Source organism: Saimiri boliviensis, chromosome 2 (assembly GCF_048565385.1).
Source record: "Saimiri boliviensis isolate mSaiBol1 chromosome 2, mSaiBol1.pri, whole genome shotgun sequence".
Lineage (NCBI taxonomy): Eukaryota > Metazoa > Chordata > Mammalia > Primates > Cebidae > Saimiri > Saimiri boliviensis.
In genome coordinates, this window is record NC_133450.1 from 160,410,994 (window position 1) to 160,428,399 (window position 17,406).

The 17,406-nt window shown below is 47.5% G+C and overlaps 1 protein-coding gene across 7 annotated transcripts in view; it reads left to right on the forward strand.

Moving 5' to 3' along the window:
* Nucleotides 1-12,924: 12,924 nt before the first annotated feature.
* The window catches only part of KDM4C (lysine demethylase 4C), a 398,790-nt gene continuing 394,308 nt past the window's right edge, over nucleotides 12,925-17,406 (forward strand). For 5 of the 7 annotated variants that reach the window (XR_012516575.1, XR_012516576.1, XM_010338767.1 and 2 more), the window contains exon 1: nucleotides 12,939-13,165. The gene's annotated coding sequence lies outside the window, so the exon portion shown is untranslated. Of the gene's footprint in view, nucleotides 13,166-17,406 lie in introns of all 7 variants that reach the window. The other 2 variants (XM_010338768.2, XM_003928169.4) reach the window with 2 other exon arrangements.

The window sequence follows — 17,406 nt, forward strand, 5'->3', positions numbered from 1 at the left end:
GTATTTCTGCATTGCAGCTATTGTAACAGTTTCTCATGGGTGATCAAAGAGATGCTCCAAAGATCAAATCTTCATGGTGCCAGCAGCCTATGCAACATTTGGGCAGTGCTAAGGAACAATTACGCAAAGAGGCTACACCTGTCCCCACCCATCCCCCAGCATCTAATCAAACTACTTAGTGTGAAATTGGCTCTGCAGAAACAGAGCTCCCATCACCCATGTTGCATTATCATTTGGCCTCTTTTATTTTGGTGTGGTCTGGTGGGACAATGGACACAGGGAAATGGCACCTTTGCCAATCTTGCTATTGCTGTCTTTTCCAAACTGCCTAAATCTAAAAAGGGCTTCTTGTTTTTTTACCAACTAAATCTCTTATTTTTTTGAGACAGTCCCACTACGTCACCAGGTGCCAGGCTGGACTGCAGTGGCATGACCTTGGCTCACTGCAACCTCTGCCTCCTGGGTTCAAGCAGTTCTCCTGCCTCAGCCTCCCAAGTAACTGGGACTACAGGTGCGTACCAACACAGCCAGCTAAATTTTTTTGTATTTTTAATAGAGACGGGGTTTCACCATGTTGGCCAGGATGATCTCGATCTCTTGACCTCATGATCCGCCCGCCTTGGCCTCCCAAAGTGCTGGGATTATAGGTGTGAGCCACCGCGCCCAGCCTACCAACTAAATTTCTCAGCTTTGCTTGACAGCATCGATATACTTCGGCTGTGTCCCCACCCAAATCTCATCTTAAATTTTAACTTCTCTGACATGTCATGGGAGGAACCCAATAGGATGTGATTGAATTATGAGTTGGGGCTTTCCTGCGCTATTCTTGTGATAGTGAATGAGTTATGAGATCTGATGGTTTTGTTTACTATTATTATTGTTATTATTATTTTGAGAAGGAGTCTCGCTCTGTCACCCAGGCTGGAGTGCAATGGTGCGATCTTGGCTCACTGCAACCTCTGCCTCCCAGATTCAAGCGATTCTCCTGCCTCAGTCTGCTGAGTAGCTGGGATTACAGGCACCTGCCACCACACCCAGCTAATTTTTGTATTTGTAGACATAGAGTTTCACCATGTTGGTCAGGCTGATCTCAAATTCCTGACCTCGTGATCTGCCCACCTTGGCCTCCCAAAGTGATGGGATTACAGGCGTGAGCCACTGCACCCAGCTGTGAGATCTGATTGTTTTAAAAATGAGAGTAGCCGGGCGTGGTGGCTCAAGCCTGTAATCCCAGCACTTTGGGAGGCCGAGGCCGGTGGATCACGAGGTCAAGAGATCGAGACGATCCTGGTCAACATGGTGAAACCCCGTCTCTACTAAAAATACAAAAAAATTAGCTGGGCATGGTGGCACGTGCCTGTAATCCCAGCTACTCAGGAGGCTGAGGCAGGAGAATTGCCTGAACCCAGGAGGCGGAGGTTGCGGTGAGCCGAGATCGCGCCATTGCACTCCAGCCTGGGTAACAAGAGCGAAACTCTGTGTCAAAAAAAAAAAAAAAAAAAAAAGTGAGAGTTTCCCCGCGCAAGCCCTTTTTTGCAGGCAACCATCCACGTGAGATATGACTTGTTCCTTCTTGCCTTCTTTTTTTTTTTTTTTTTTTTTTTTTTGAGAGGGAGTTTCGCCCTTGTTACCCAGGCTGGTGTGCAATGGCGCGATCTCGGCTCACTGCAACCTCCGCCTCCTGGGCTCAGGCAATTCTCCTGCCTCCCTCCTGAGTAGCTGGGATTACAGGCACGTGCCACCATGCCCAGCTAATTTTTTGCACTTTTAGTAGAGACGGGGTTTCACCATGTTGACCAGGATGGTCTCGATCTCTCGACCTCGTGATCCACCCGCCTCGGCCTCCCAAAGTGCTGGGATTACAGGCTTGAGCCACTGCACCCGGCCCCTCCTTGCCTTCTACCATGACTGTGAGGCTTCCTCAGCCATGTGGAACTGTGAGTCCATTATACCTCTTTTTCTTCCCAGTCTCAGGTGTGTCTTCATCAGCATCATGAAAATGGATTAATACATTAAATTGGTATTAATCAGAGTGGGATGCTGCTGTAGATACCCCAAAATATGGATGCAACTTTGGAACTGGGTAACAGGCAGAGGCTGGAACAGTTTGGAGGGCTCAGAAGAAGACTGGAAAATTTGGGAAAGTTTGGTATACCCTAGAGACTTGTTGAATGGCTTTGATCAAAATTCGGATAGTGTTATGGACAATAAAGTCCAGGTTGAGGTGGTCTCAGATGGAAATGAGGAACTTGTTGGGAACTGGAGCAAAGGTGACTCTTGTTATGTTTTAGCAAAGAGACTGGCAGTATTTTGCCTCTGTCCTAGACCTCACCTGAGGTCGGGAGTTCAAGACCAGCCTGAACAACATGGAGAAACCCCATCTGTACTAAAAATACAAAAAAGAATTAGCCGGCATGGTGGCACGTGCCTGTGATCCCAGCTACTTGGGAGGCTGAGACAGGAGAATCGCTTGAACCCAGGAGGCAAGGTTGTGGTGAACTAAGATCGCACCATTGCACTCCAGCCCAGGCAACAAGAGTGAAACTCCATCTTTAAATAAATAAATAATTAAATAATACAAAAAATTAGCCAGGCGTTGTGGTACATGTTTATAATCCCAGCTACTCAGGAGGCTGAGGCAGGAGAATCATTTGAACCTGGGAGGCAGAGGTTTTGGTGAGCTGAGGTAGCACCATTGCCCTCCAGCCTGGGCAACAAGAGGGAAACTTGGTTTCAAAAAGTAAAATAAATAAAATAAGAAAAGGAAATCCCATTTTCTGAGGAGAAATCCAAGCCAGATGCAGAAATTTGCATGAGTAATGAGGAGCCGAATGTTAACCCCAAAGACAATCAAGAAAATGTCTCCAAGTCATGTCAGAGGTCTTCATGGCAGCCCTTCCCATCACAGGTCCAGAGGCCTAGGAGGAAAAAGTGGTTTTGTGGGCTGGGCCCAGGGTCCCTTTGCTTGTGTGCAGCCTAGGGACTTGGTGCCCTGTGTCCTAGACACTCCAGCCTTGAAAGGGGCCAGGGTACAGCTCAGGCTGTTGCTTCAGAGGGTGGAAGCTCCAGGCCTTGGCAGCTTCCACATGGTGTTTAGCCTGTGGGTGCAGAGAAGTCAAGAATTGAGATTTGAGAACCTCAGGAAGTTAGACTATGTCTGTTACAGAAAATATGACTCTACACCTAGAAAACCCCATAGGCTCTGTCCCAAAGCTCCTAGATCTGAGAAAGAACTTCAGCAAAGTTTCAGAATACAAAATCAGTATACAAAAATCAGTATTGAGCAGGAACAGTGGCTCATGGCCTTTAATCCCAGAACTTTGGGAGGACCAGTCCGGGAGTATTACTTGAGTCCAGGAGTTCGAGACCCACTGGACCAACATGGCCAAACCCCATCTCTACTAAAAATACAAAATGGGCATGGGGCACACTGCAACCTCTGCCTCCCAGGTGCAAGCAATACTTGTACTCTGCCTGGGGCTACTTGGGAGGCAGAGCACAAGTATTGCTCGTACCTGGGAGGCAGAGATTGCAGTGAGCTGAGATCATGCCACTGCCCTACAGCCTGGGTGACAGAGCAAGATGTCTAAAAAAAAAAAGGAAGAAAGAAAATTGTTTCAGTCAGCCTGGGCAGCAAAGTGAGATCCTGTCTCTATTAAAAAAAAAAAAAATAGGCCGGGCGCGGTGGCTCAAGCTTGTAATCCCAGCACTTTGGGAGGCCGAGGCGGGTGGATCACGAGGTCGAGAGATTGAAACCATCCTGGTCAACATGGTGAAACCCCGTCTCTACTAAAAATACTAAAAGTTAGCTGGGCATGGCGGCGCTAATTTTTTTTTTGTATTTTTGGTAGAGACGGGGTTTCACCATGTTGACCAGGATGGTCTTGATCTCTCGACCTCGTGATCCACCCGCCTCGGCCTCCCAAAGTGCTGGGATTACAGGCTTGAGCCACCGCGCCCGGCCGATTATTTTTATTTTGAGACAGAGTCTCACTCCATCACCCGAGTTGGAGTGTGGTGGTGTGATCTCTACTCACTGCTACGTCCACCTCCTGGGTTCAAACAATTTTGTCTCAGCCTCCTGAGTGGCTGGGATTACAGGAACCCATAACAATGCCAAGCTAAATTTTGTGTTTTTATTTTATTTTATTTTAAGACAGGGCTTTCATCGTGTTGGTCAGGCTGGTCTTGAACTCTTGACCTCAGACGATCCGCCCACCTTGGCCTCTCAAAGTGCTGGGCTTATAGGCATGAGCCACCATGCCCAGCCTGTTTTGTATTTTTAGTAGAGACGGGGTTTCACCATGTTGGCCAGGCTGGTTTTTAACTCCTAACCTCAGGTGATCAGGGTGGATCACCCCTGGGCCTCCTAAAGTGCTGAGATCACAGGCGAGAGCCACCTGGACTAGCCATTTTTTCCTAATTTGTGACCCAGAAAATCTTATTTGAAATCTGCCATCTAGTGTGGGCTTTGTAAAATGACACATCACTGGACACAATCACACCATTGCACTCCAGCCTGGAGATAGAGCCAGACTCCGTCTCAAAAATTAATTAATTAATTAACTAAATTAAATTAAAATTTAAAAAGGTAACCTGACCAGGAACGGTGGATCATGTCTGTAATCCCAGCAGTTTGGGAGGCAGACGTGGGTGGATCACCTAAAGTCAGGAGTTGGAGACCAGCCTGACCAACATGGTGAAATCCCATCTCTACTAAAAATACAAAATTAGCAGGGCATGGTGGCGCATGCCCGTAATCCTAGCTACTTGGGAGGCTGAGGCATGAGAATCCCTTGAACACGGGAGGGGGAGGTTGCAGTGAGCCTAGATCAGGCATCCCCAAACTTTTTACACAGGGGGCCAGTTCACTGTCCCTCAGACCGTTGGAGGGCTGCCACATACTGTGCTCCTCTCACTGACCACCAATGAAAGAGGTGCCCCTTCCTGAAGTGCGGCGGGGGGGCGGATAAATGGCCGCAGGAGGCCGCATGCGGCTTGCGGGCCGGGCGGTAGTTTGGGGATGCCTGGCCTAGATTAAGCCATTGCACTCCAGCCTGGGGCAACAAGAGTGAAACTCCATCTCAAAAAAAAAAGTAACCTAAAGCCACAGGAAAATGAACTTGCTGTGGTGTAAGCCAAGAAGAAAATGTAAGGCAATTTGTAGGAAGGTTTAAGTCCATATTAAAACAGTGAACAATAATTCAGGAAAGTTTTTAGAGGTAAGATAGCTCTTCATGAAGCTGAAGTACTTGAAGAGAAGTGAAGCATAGCTTCTGTCTTGTTATAGGAAGTTGGAAAAACAAAAACACCAAGTTCAGGTACAACTGAGAGTAAATCAGAGGTTTCCAAAAGGAGAGGAAAGAATCTCTCGATTGTAAAAATTATGATGCTAAAGTTTCGAATAATTCTCTTAATATTGACACTGTGTAAAAAAGTAATAAAAAAGAAATTGTGCCAGGTGCGGTGGCATGTGGTGCTTGTAGTCCCAGCTACTCCAGAGGCTGAGGTGGGAGGATCGCTTGAGCCCAGGAGTTCTGGGCTGTAGTGCGCTATGCCAGTCAGGTGTCCATACTAAGTTTGGCATCAATATGGTGACCTTCCGGGAGTGGGGACGACCAGGTTGCCTAAGGAGGGGTGATCTGGCCCACGTTGGAAATGGAGTAGGTCAAAACTCCTGCGCTGATCAGTAGTGGGATTGCACCTGCAAATAGCCACGGCACTCCAGCCTGGGCAACATAGTGAGACCCCGTCTCTAAAAAAATAAAAATAAAAACATAAAAATTAAAAGAAAGAAATTGTATTATTTCAATTAGCCAATGGAGAGCCAGGGGCTCACCAAGGTCAGAAAGTGAAAGGGAAGGCAGTTCTAGCTGCTATCTATTACTGCATTATAAACCTCAAAACATAGTGGCTTACAGCAGCAATGGTTTTTCATTTTTTCCTGTTCTCTGGGTTAGCTGACAGTTATCTGCTGCTTTTGCCTGGGCTTGCTTTTGTGGCTGCATTCAGTAGGACGTGGTTGGGGCTGAAGGTAAAGATGGCCTTACTTACCCATCTGGCAGCTGGTGTTGGCAGTCCACTGGGTGGGTACCTGGATTATTTTTTCGTGAGACCTCTCATCCTCTGTTAAGCTAGACTAACTTCCTTACATGAAAGTCTCATGAAAGGGCGAAAGCAGGCCGGGCGCGGTGTCTCACGCCTGTAATCCTAGCACTTTGGGAGGCTGAGGTGGGTGTATCACCTGAGGTCAGGAGTTCAAGACCAGCCTGGCCATCATGGTGAAACCCCATCTTAAAAAAAAAAAAAAGGGTGAAAGCAGAAGCTGAGATGTATCCTAAGGTCTTGCTTTGGACTTCACATCACGTCACTTCTCTCATATTCTGTTGATCAAAGCAAGTCAAAAAATCAGCCTAGGTCGGGTGTGGTGACTTACGTGTAATCCCAGCACTGTGGGAATCTGAGGCTGGAGGATCGCTTGAGCTAATGAGTTTAAGACCACCTTGCACAACATGGCAAAACCCCATCTCTACAAAAAAATACAAAAATTAGCCAGGCATGGTGGTTTGCACCTGTCATCTCAGCTACTAGGGAGGCTAAGGTGGGAGGATGGCTTGAGCCCGGGAGATGGAGGTTGCAGTGAGTCAAGATCGCACCACTAAGTAACAGACCCAGACCCTGTCTTAAAAAAAAAAAGATTAGCCTAGATTCAGCAGATGGGGAAATAGCCAATCTCTTGATGTTAGAAAGGGCAAAGTCAAACTCATATTGCAAAGGATCATGTGGCTGCATTTTACAATATATCACAACAGGGAATGGATATGACAAGGACCCAAACTATATTAACATTGGTTAAAGAGGCCGGGTGCTGTGGCTCACGCCTGTAATCCTAGCACTTTGGGAGGCCGAGGTCGGTGGATCACCTGAGGTCAGGAGTTCAAGACCAGCCTGGTTATCATGGTGAAACTCCACCTTTAAAAAAAAAAAAAAAAAAAAAAGGCCGGGCACAGTGGCTCAAGCCTGTAATCCCAGCACTTTGGGAGGCCGAGGCGGGTGGATCACGAGGTCAAGAGATCCAGACCATCCTGGTCAACATGGTGAAACCCCGTCTCTACTAAAAATACAAAAAATTAGCTGGGCATGGTGGCGTGTGCCTGTAATCCCAGCTACTCAGGAGGCTGAGGCAGGAGAATTGCCTGAACCCAGGAGGCGGAGGTGGGTAACAAGAGCGAAACTCTGTCTCAAAAAAAAAAAAAAAAAGAAAAAAAGAAAAAAAGAAAACATTGGTTAAAGAAGAGAGAAGCCATTTATAACTTTAGCTAAGTGATGAGATCTATACTATGCATAATCAGAACACTTAAGGAAGATGGATCAGGATAGTCTTTCACTATAGTCAAGGCCCCTAGAAAATGTATTATAAAGATGCAAGCTGAAAATTGAGCCCATTGATCAGACAGAATACCTTCTGGAAAAATTTGAGTAGAAAAGACAAATCAGAACAATCAGGTACAGGGAAAGGGAAATACTTAAATCAGGGAATTCAATAAATTGGAGGTAAACTACAGAATGTGAAAATATTTTACAAGATCTCTGCTCACAGTTCTGGAGGCTAGGAAGTCCAAGACTGAGGGGCTGTATTAGGTGAGGGCCTTTGTGCTGCATTATCCCACGGGAGAAGGACAAAGAACAAAAAAGAAGGGAATGAGGCCGGGTATGGGGGTTCACGCCTATAATCCAAGCACTTTGGAGGCCAACACGGGTAGATCACCTGAGGTCGGGAGTTCAAGACCAGCCTGACCAACATGGTGAAACCCCGTCTTTTTTAAAAAAAAAAAAAAGAGAGAAGGGAATGAATCCATTCCTGCAATTAAGGCACTAATTCATTAATGAAGGCAGAGCCCTCATGGACTAATCACCTCTCGTTATTCCTGTAAAACAAGCATATAAATACACTAAGTATTATTAACATTCAATTATTTATATTTGTTTTCTTTTTTTTTTCTGAGATGGAGTTTTGCTCTTGTCTTCTAGGCTAGAGTGCAGTGGTGCGAACCCAGTTCTCTGCAATCTCTGCCTCCTGGATTCAAGCGATTTTCATGCCTCAGCCTCCAAAGTAACAGGGATTACCAGCACCCACCACCACAGCAGGCTAAATTTTGTAATTTTAGTAGAGACAGCGTTTCACCATGTTGTCTAGGCTGGTCTCAAACTCCTGACCTTAGGTGATCTGCCTGCCTTGGCCTCCTAACGTGCTGAGATTAGAGGTGTGGAGCCACTGCTTCCAGCTCAATTCTTCATAATTGTAAAAAGTGTAATGTACTTCAATATATTCAAAATTAGACTATTATTTAGAAGTGTATCCAGGGCAGTGGCTCACTCCTGTATTCCCACCACTTTGGGAGGCTGAGTTGGGAGGATCGTTTGAGCTCACGAGTTTGAGACTAGCCTTGACAACATAGTGAGACCCTGACTCTACAAAAAAATTAAAAAATTAGCAAGGTGTGGGGGTGTGCATTTGTAGTCCCAGCTACATGGGAGGCTGAGGTGAGAGGATTGCTTGAGCCTAGGAAGTGGAGGCTGCAGTGAGCTGTGATAGTGCCACCATACTTCAGTCTGGGCAACAGAACCAAGATCCTGTCTCAAAGGAAAAAAAAAAAGCAGCATATAAATTTGCTGCATTAAATATATATATTTACATATATATATATATTTTTAAGAAACTTAAAAGTATTGGACAGGCATGGTGGCTCACATCTGTAATCTCAGCACTTTGGGAGGCAGAGGCCAGCTGATCACTTGAGCTCAGGAGTTTGAGATCAGCCTGCTGCAAAGAAACAAAGAACCAAAAAAAAAAAGAAAAGAAAAAAAGAGATCAACCTGGCCAATGTGACAAAACACTGTCTCTACAAAAAATACAAAAATTAGCTAGGCATGATGGCACACACCTGTAATCCCAGCTACTTAGGAATGAGGCATGAGAATTGCTTGAACATGGGAGGTCAAGGCTGCAGTGAGCTGAGATGGCACCACTGCACTCCAGCCTGGGCCACAGAGCAAAACTCTGTTTCAAAATTAATCAATCAATCAATACTTACAAGTATTGTCTCTGAGGTGATCTGATGATCTGGACATTAGTTCACATTACATATAAACTTCAAGGGGAATCTATATATTGCTTACACAGCCTTCAATTATGGCAACAGGGGTTTAAAAATTGGATCTAAATAAAAAATTTACCATATGGCTAAATGTTTTCATTATAATTCACACTATGGGGGTATTTTGATACATGAGGAATACAACACTATCCTCAGTGCCATGAATCCAGTTGATTTTCTAGTAGGCTCTCTTCAGTTTCCCAGACTATGAGGCACTTAATAGATTCACACAGTGCTTTACAGCGGTTGAAGTGCTTTTACATTTTACATTATTTTCGTTAAAATCAAAAAGTGCTGGGTGAAGTCAGGAAGGTTAGTATATCCACTTTAGTTCTTCAGGTTAAAAAAAAGTGATATTCTGGCCGGGCGCGGTGGCTCAAGCCTGTAATCCCAGCACTTTGGGAGGCCGAGACGGGTGGATCACGAGGTCGAGAGATCGAGACCATCCTGGTCAACATGGTGAAACCCCGTCTCTACTAAAAAAAAAAAAAAAAAAAAAAAAAAAAAAAAAAAAGTGATATTCTGGCCGGGCATGGTGGCTCAAGCTTGTAATCCCAGCACTTCAGGAGGCTGAGGGTGCTGGATCACGAGGTCAGGAGTTCAAGACCAGCCTGGCCAAGATGGTGAAACTCTTTTTTTTTTTTTTGAGATGGAGTTTCGCTCTTGTTACCCAGGCTGGAGTGCAATGGTGCGATCTCGGCTCACCACAACCGCCGCCTCCCGGGTTCAGGCAATTCTCCTGCCTTAGCCTCCTGAGTAGCTGGAATTACAGGCATGCGTCACCATGCCCAGCTAATTTTTTGTATTTTTAGTAGAGACGGGGTTTCACCATGTTGACCAGGATGGTCTCGATCTCTTGACTTCGTGATCCACCCGCCTCGGCCTCCCAACGGGCTGGGATTACAGGCGTGAGCCACTGTGCCCGGCCGAAACTCTGTCTTTACTAAAATTAGCCCGGCGTGGTGTTGCGTGCCTGTAATCCCAATTACTCAAGAGGCTGGGGCAGAGAATTGCTTGAACTTGGGAGGCAGAGGTTGCAGTGAGCCCAGATTGTGCCACTGTACTCCAGCCTAGGTGACAGAACAAGACTCCATCTCAAAAAAAAAAAAAAAAGTCATACTGTAATTCACAATGGTAAAGAAATATTATTTGCGGCCGGGTACAGTGGCTCACGCCTGTAATCCCAGCACTTTGGGAGGCCAAGGTGAGTGGATTACCTGAGGTTGGGAGTTAGTGGGAGTTAGAGACCAGCCTGACCAACATGGAGAAAACCTGTCTCTACTGAAAATACAAAATTAGCTGGGTGTGGTGGTGCATGCCTGTAATCCCAATTACTCAGGAGGCTGAGGCAGGAGATCGCTTGAACCTGTGAGGCAGAGGTTGTGGTGAGCCCAGAATGTGCCACTGCACTCCAGCCTGGGCAACAAGAGTGAAACTCCGTCTCAAAAACAAAACAAAACAAAACAAAACAAAAAACCAGAAATGTTATTTGTGCATCTGCAAATTGTGAAGAAAATGGATTTCAGGTTTCCAGACTTTTTATTCTGGTGTACCAGATTGCTATTCTAATATAGCATATGGCTTCCAAAGGACCCTAGCTGCTTGACTGTGGCCATATTTCTTAATCTCTATACTTCAGATTCCACATCTGTAACAATGAGGTATTTCTAAATTACTAGTGCCTATTCATGGAGTTTCTTTCTTTCTTTTTCTTTCTTTTTTTTTTTTTTTTTGAGATAGACTCTCGCTCTGTCACCAGGCTGGAGTGCAGTGGCATGATCTCGGCTCACCACAACCTCCGCCTCCTGGGTTCAAGTAATTCTCCTGCCTCACCCTCCTGAGTCGCTGGGACTGCAGGCATGCACCACTATGCCCAGCTAATTTGTGTATTTTTAGTAGAGACAGGGTTTCACCGTGTTGGCCAGGATGGTCTTGATCTACTGACCTTGTGATCCACCCACTTCGGCCGCTCAAGGTGCTGTTATTACAGTCGTGAGCCACCATACCCGCGGCCCTCGTTGAATTATTATAAGTGTTTGGTTAATAAATGTGAAGCTCTTAAGATAGTGTCTAGCTCACAGTAAATTCTAAATAAAGGTTAGATTGTATATTTATTATTTTAGCTTATCCGTTTTACTTGTAAGGATGGTTGGGATCCTGACAATACATGCACACATTTGGAAAATTCCCAGTTGCGTATATGTTAGGGAAGTTCAGAAGTGTGTGTGGCCGGCTGCAGTGGCTCATCCCAGCACTTTGGGAGGCCAAGGCGGAGAAGTCAGGAGTTCGAGACCAGCCTGACCAACATGGTGAAACCCTGACTCTACTAAAAATTCAAAAATTAGGCGGACGTGGTAGCCGGCGCCTGTAATCCCAGCTACTTGGGAGGCGAGGCAGGAGAATTGCTTGAACTGGGGAGGCAGAGGTTGGAGTGAGCCAAGATCGTGCCACTGCACTCCAGCCTGGCCGTCAGAGCAATACTCTGTCGAAAAAGAAAAAGAAATATAGTGACCCAATAATCCTGTTAGCCTTACGTCAATTAACCACATTCCACCTGTCCTCACAATGTTCATCCCAGTAAGAAACAAATACAAGGGTGTGGTTAAGTGGTGTCAAGATATATATATATATATATATATATATATATATATATATATATATAAATATAATTTTTTTCACCTGCAACTGTCTTTTTGTATAACTCGAGTGTCGATATATTTTTAAAAAGCTGGTATCAGTGTAACAGAAAATTCAGCATATTACACACCCCAGCTTTGCTCACTGGTGTGAAGATATGCCCGGGCTTTCATAGCTAAGACATTAGAGGAAACACCACAATGGACTCAGCTGGGAGCTCTGCAGGAAGTTAAAAAAAAAAAAATCATTCAACTTTGCAAAACATCTGATGCTCAGCCATCTGTCTTTGGCAGTACAGGGGCTTAAGGTCTTGTCTGGTTCCTTCTGACACCTCGGAAGACGGAGTTACAGAGAAGAAGCAATAAGTTGTAGCAGGTTAACTTAAGTTTCCGGCGCTGGAGGCACCTGCATTTCTAGGTACTTCAATTCAGGCCAAACTGTTGTCAGCTCTAGTTTAGGAGGGACCGCCAGCCCGGGATTCCTACTGGTGCCACCTATGTGTCTACCCATCTTAGGAGCACACTTGGGCGGGGCGGGACGTGCTCGGAGTAGGTGACTCGAACATCGGACAGTTTCGCTTCCAGAAGCTGACAAAACGCTCCTGCTCCGGAGTTATTTGTTAAAGCGTTGGGATACGCGGGCAGTCTTGGCCCATTCGGGATTTCCCACCGTGGGAAGGAGGCTCAGAACCGGCACAGACCGCTGTCTTCGCCGGAGAGCTGCGAGTCCCTGCTTCCTCGCCAGGCTCTCCAAGGCATTCCGAGGCTCCACCCCTGGCAACGCCACGATGACGTCCGCGCGTCAGAGGCCGCCATAGGTGCGCGTCGGGGCCCAGGAGGACGTGTGGCGCGTGGACTGCATCAGGTCCAGCCCAGTGGGACCCCAGCAGGCGCTTCCGGGCAAGGTTCTATGCACCTGTTTTCTGCTTCTGCTTGAGTATTTTCCCCCTCCGGAAAGAATGGGACATGCCTGTGTCCAGAAAAAAAGAAGATGCGCGCCAGCAAGTTTAAGTTAACCAAAGCGTGGAAGTTATGCCCAAGGCAAGAAGGTGCCGGGCACCTTTAAGCTGTTTGTAAGCTCACGTGACTCACCAAGTGCGGGGCCCCAGTGGTCACGTGACGGCGCGCGCGCCCTCGCGCAGGGAGAGCCGGCGGTGCGCGCGTCTTCGCCGCTGCCTCCCGCCCACCCCCTCGACGGGAGGGTGAGGCGCGGCGCAGGCGGCCGGGGTCCTGTGCGCGTGCGCAGCGAACAGCTGTCACCTAGTGCGGAACAAGTCTTCCGAATTTCCCAAATCTCCCTGGGCCGGAGGCCAGTGTCTTCTTCTCATCCTCCTCCTCCGGGTCCTGCTCTCGCCCCCACCCGCGCGCCAGGTAACCGCTTCTCCGGAGTCCGGGGGCCGCGGCGGGGGGAGGGGCCGAGGAGGTCTTCCCGGCACTGCCCCCCTCCGCGTGGGGCACGGGGGTGCGGGCGTCCCAGCGAGCAGCGACGCCGGGGTAGAGACGGTCCGTCCGTGGCTGCTGAGACTGTCACCCTGGGGAGGGAGCGGCCGGCCGCGGCCGCAGGGGAGGGATGCGGGGGCCGGTGACAGCCCGCTCCGGCCCTTACGGATGTTCGGTGCCCGAGCTCGCCGTTCTCCCGGGATCCGGAGTCGGGGTAGTCTTCTTGGGGCAGAGGAGCGCGCGGGAGGTCAGGAGATGCGGACCTCTTTCAGCCCCTAGTCGGTCTGTGGCTGACTCCAGGAAGGCCGGGCCTGGTGCACCCCTCGGGGCCCTCCCTTCCCCAGGAGTGTCATGTCCCGCGTGGTGAGGGTGGGAGCTTCTCTCCAGACCACCCGTCGCAGCAGGCAGCCAGCCCGTCATTCGGGGTCGTCCTCAACCCTCGCGGCTGTCCTTTTGGTGTTTCTTTCCCCCGGTATGGGGCATTTCTTTCTGCAGTGACTGGAGGAACCATGATGCGGTGTAGACAGCGGGTGCTTAATAAATGCGAATTGGATCAGGGCGCTTGGACTATCAGGCACGGAACGCGGCATGAGGTGGGGACGTGGAGGAGGGAGCCAGGCAGGCCGGGACTGCAGGCTGGAGCTTGGGGTTTTCCTCCGTGCTTGGCCAGAAAAGCCAGCAGGCGGGATTCGGATGCTTTCCGCGTGGACTCGGTGCTCGTCTCCCCTTGCTGCGCGGTGCGAGCCTGCCCTGGTTCGCTCTGATTGTGGGCGATACGGAGAGGGGTTTTGTCAGGTTCCTTCTTCCGGAAGAGAAAGGGTAAACTTTTTTTTTTGGTACTTAATAAACTAACCCCGAGAAGTGATTTATCATAAGCACTGTTCGGAAGCGTAGATTAGAAAAGCAGAGTCACCTTTATCCCGGTGAAAGTTACTGGTAGGTTCCGGCCACTTAGATTCACACTAAACTTTGCCCTATTTTCACCCATTTTAGTTTGCGGTATTTAAAAAAATGTTTAAATTCCGGGCAACTTGGCTTTACTGTTTCCTATGGCAACGGTGACTAATATTCTTATTTCGAAGAGTTGTGGTTGAAAACTGGTGGTTTTAATTTTTAAAGGTCCATTTTTACTGGGTAGCAGTCTGTTCTCCTTTGCGATTATCGCTTGTTTTCTTACCTTGCTGGCCTCGGCGCAGCCCCCCTCATTCTTTGTTTTGGAACGGATTACACGACTGTTTGGGATTTTTTAGGTCCTTTTTCTCCCAATTTCAGTGTAATGAAAAGTTTGCAAATAAGCTTTACCATAACCCGAAAACTTGGTAATACAATACAGTTTACATCAAAGACTTGTTTTATTGACAGACTTTAATTATTTTATTAACAGACTTTAACAGTCAGTTTTTTTCCTAAAGTTAAAAATCAGGCCGGGCACTGTGGCTCACGCCTGTGATCCCAGCACTTTGGGAGGCTGAGGCGGGTAGACCACCTGAGGTCAAGAGTTCAAGACCAGCCTGGCCAACATGGGGAAACCCTGTCTCTATTAAAAATACAAAAATTAGCTGGGCATGGTGGCTGGCGTCTGTAATGCTCAGCTACTCAGGGGGCTGAGGCAGGGAATCGCTTGAACCCAGGAGGTGGAAGTTGCAGTGAGCCGAGATGGGCCACTGTACTCCAGCCTGGGCGACAGAGTGAAACTCCAAATAAAAAAAAAATTAAAAAAATAGTAAAAATTAAAAATAAATAAAAAATAAGTTTTAATAAATAAATGAATAGGCTTGTGCAACCATTACCACAGTATATTTTTGAATACTCCCCTTCTATCCCTAGGCAACCACTAATCTGCTGTCTCAATAGATTTGGCTATTCTGGAAATTTTTTTTTTGAGACGGAGTCTTGCTCTGTGGCCAGGCTGGAGTGCAGTGGGGGGATCTCGGACCACTGCAACCTCTGCCTCTTGGATTGAAGTAATTCTCTGGCCTCAGCCTCTGGAGTAGCTGGGATTACAGGCGCACACCACCACGCCCAGCTAATTTTTATATTTTAGTAGAGACAGGGTTTTACCAGATTGTCCAGAGTGGTCTCCATCTGCTGACCTCGTGATTGACCTGCCTTGGCCTCCCAAAGTGCTGGGATGAGCCACCATGGCCCTGTTTTGAAAATTTTAAGTGGGGCATGGTGGCTTATGCCTGTAATCCAAGAATTTTGGAGGCCAAGGCGGGCGGATCATCTGAGGTCGGGAGTTCAAGACCAGCCTGACCAACATGGTGAAACCCCGTCTTTTTTTTAAAAAAAAAGAAAGAAAAAAGAAAATTTTATATACACGGAGTCATGCACTATGTGGTCTTTTGTGAGTGACTTCTTTTGCTTGGCATGTTTTTTAGGGTTCTTCCATGTTGCAGCCCATCAGTACTTAATTCCATTTATTTACTTACTTATTTATTTTAGACAGACTTTGACTCTGTTGCCCAGGCTGGAGTACAGTGGCGTGATCTTGGCTCACTGCAACCTCTACCTCCTGTAATCCCAGCACTTTGGGAGGCCGAGGCAGGTGGATCACAAGGTCAAGAGATCTAGACCATCCTGGTCAACATGGTGAAACTCCGTCTCTACTAAAAATAAAAAAATTAGCTGGGCATGGTGGCACGTGCCTGTAATCCCAGCTACTCAGGAGGCTGGGGCAGGAGAATCGCCTGAACCCAGGAGGCGGAGGTTGCGGTGAGCTGAGATCGTGCCTTGCACTCCAGCCTGGGTAACAAGAGTGAAACTCCATCTCAAAAAAAACAGTAAAAATAAAAATAAAGACAGAGTCTCACTATGTTGCCTAGGCTGGAGTGCAATGGCATGAATTCGGCTGACTGCAGCCTCCGCCCCTTAGGTGCAAGCAATTCTCCCACCTCAGCCTACCCAGTAGCTGGGATTACAGGCACCCGCCATCATGCCTAGCTAATTTTTATATTTTTGTGGAGAAGGGGTTTCAACATGTTAACCAGGCTGTTCTCAAACGCCTCACCTCAGGTGATCCACCCACATCAGCCTTCCAGAATGCTGGAGTTACAGGCGTGAACCACCGCGCCCAGCCTCTGGATGTCATTATTTATTTATTTTTTTTTTTTGAGACAGAGTTTCGCTCTTGTTACCCAGGCTGGAGTGCAATGGCGCGATCTCGGCTCACCGCAACCTCTGCCTCCTGGGTTCAGGCAATTCTCCTGCCTCAGCCTCCTGAGTAGCTGGGATTACAGGCACGTGCCACCATGCCCAGCTAATTTTTTGTATGTTTAGTAGAGACGGGGTTTCACTATGTTGACCGGGATGGTCTCGATCTCTCGACCTCGTGATCCACCCGCCTCGGCCTCCCAAAGTGCTGGGATTAGAGGCTTGAGCCACCGTGCCCGGCCTGGATGTCATTATTAAGATCATCTGTTCCTTTTTTAGTTTTGGAGACAAAGTCTAACTCTGATGCCCAGGCTGGAGTACAGCAGTGGCACAGTCTTGACTCACTGGAGCCTCTCTGCTGCCTGTGATCAGGAGCCAGAGCACAGGTAGCTAATCATGCCTTGCTATATTTGTGGTCTTGCCATGTTGCTCAGGCTGGTCTCAAACTCCTGGGCTCAAGCAGTCTTCCTGCCTCAGCCTCCCAAAGTGCTAGGATTATAGGCGTGAGCCACTGAGCCCATCCTGATCATCCCTCCCTGATAGCATAGTGTTTATACTGCTCATAGTTATTCTCTTGATAGTAATGGCGCGATCTCGTCTCACCGCAACTTCCACCTCCTGGGTTCAGGCAATTCTCCTGCCTCAGCCTCCTGAGTAGCTGGGATTACAGGCATGTGCCACCATGCCCAGCTCATTTTTTGGATTTTTAGTAGAAACGGGGTTTTACCGTGTTGACCAGGATGGTCTTGATCTCTTGACCTCATGATCCACCCGCCTCGGCCTCCCAAAGTGCTGGGATTACAGGCTTGAGCCACCACACCCGGCCTACTTATTTGTTATATATTTATTAGGGATATAGTGATAAGATAGGTACATTCTATGCTTTGACTAAGCTCAGTGTCTACTGAAATATTTATGTTCCCTTTTGTTAAATATTTATATGTGTATATATATAAATTTTTTGGAGTTTCGCTCTTTCACTTACGCTGGAGTGCAGTGGTGTGATCTTGGGTCATTGC